Raw genomic sequence first — 1,236 nt, 5'->3', positions numbered from 1 at the left:
TAACCCTTTATAATTCCCCTGTTATTGGAGGTAGAGTGTCTTCTATATATTTATTTCTTTTGGTTGTTAGAATGACATTGCAATGAACATCTCATGTAACTTTGTTTTTTTTAATCTTTAAAATTCCTTAGGATAGAGGGACATTATGGAATTTTAAAATGATTCCTGATGTATATTGCCAAGAGGTGATACCAGTTTATATGGCTACCAACAGTGTGTGAGTTGACTGGTTTTACCACAGTATTGTAATATCAGATAACTTCTACAATTCTAACGTAGTGGTTGTAAGGTGCTACAGTGTCGTTTGAGTGGGCATTTCTTTGATCACAAGAGAAGCTGAACATTTTGACACGTGCTTGTTACGGTCCATCATTTGTGATTTCTTTCAATTTAACTTATAAAGTTATCATCCTTTGTGCTTGCATTAGGAGCACATATACCGAAGTTGGAACAATACAGAGAAGATTAGCATGGCCCTTGTGTTAAGGATGACACAAATTCATGGAGTGTCCCATATGTTTTATGGTAGAAGAATTATATCTCAGTAAAGCTGTTACAACCCCTCTCCCCCCTCCAAAAAAACCTTTATCATCCCTCTAAAGATTTGAAGGAGCACAGTAAAACATGTTCCTTTTCAGAGGTGAGAATTTTTTTAAAGCTTTTCCTGTCTATATTCGTATGTGATCCATGCCTATAATTTTCTTTTTGTGTGTTTTATCTTTATCAGGTTTAGGGAGAAGTTCCGCTTGCTTAATGGACATGGAGATGCTCATTTCTTTTTGCGCTCTGCGAGTTTCACGCAACATGGACATTATCTGTTTCTTAAAAGCATAAAAACTGTCCTGGGGGAAACATTAGGACTAACTGCATTTTTTTGGTTGTTACTGGATGGTTTTCTCAATTTCTTTCTTAGTTATTATTCTGTTTAGATTTATATTTCTTGAATTATTTTTAGTAATCTATATCTTTCCAGAAATTATTCATTTCACTGAAAATTTCAGTTTATTAACCTATAAGTGCACATTGCATTCTCTTTGGATTTTGGGGGAAAAAATCTGTTTTCTGTAAATTGTCCTATCTCCTTTGTCATTTATAATTAAAAACGTTTCCTTAATTATATCTGTCAGAGATTTTTTATTTTAGCAGTCTTATCAAAAAACCAGCATTTGAACTAATTCATCATTCTCCTGCCTTATGTTTTACAATATATTTATTTCAGCTTTTATCTGTAAATAC

General features: G+C 33.1%; 1 non-coding gene across 1 annotated transcript; it reads left to right on the top strand.

The window, feature by feature from the left end:
* Positions 1–415: 415 nt before the first annotated feature.
* On the top strand, positions 416–521 carry LOC123633674. The gene has a single exon (XR_006733700.1). It is a non-coding gene; the product is annotated as a U6 spliceosomal RNA (small nuclear RNA).
* Positions 522–1,236: the final 715 nt, after the last annotated feature.

This window comes from Lemur catta, chromosome 2 (assembly GCF_020740605.2).
Source record: "Lemur catta isolate mLemCat1 chromosome 2, mLemCat1.pri, whole genome shotgun sequence".
Lineage (NCBI taxonomy): Eukaryota > Metazoa > Chordata > Mammalia > Primates > Lemuridae > Lemur > Lemur catta.
This window is presented reverse-complemented; position numbering and strand designations above follow the sequence as displayed.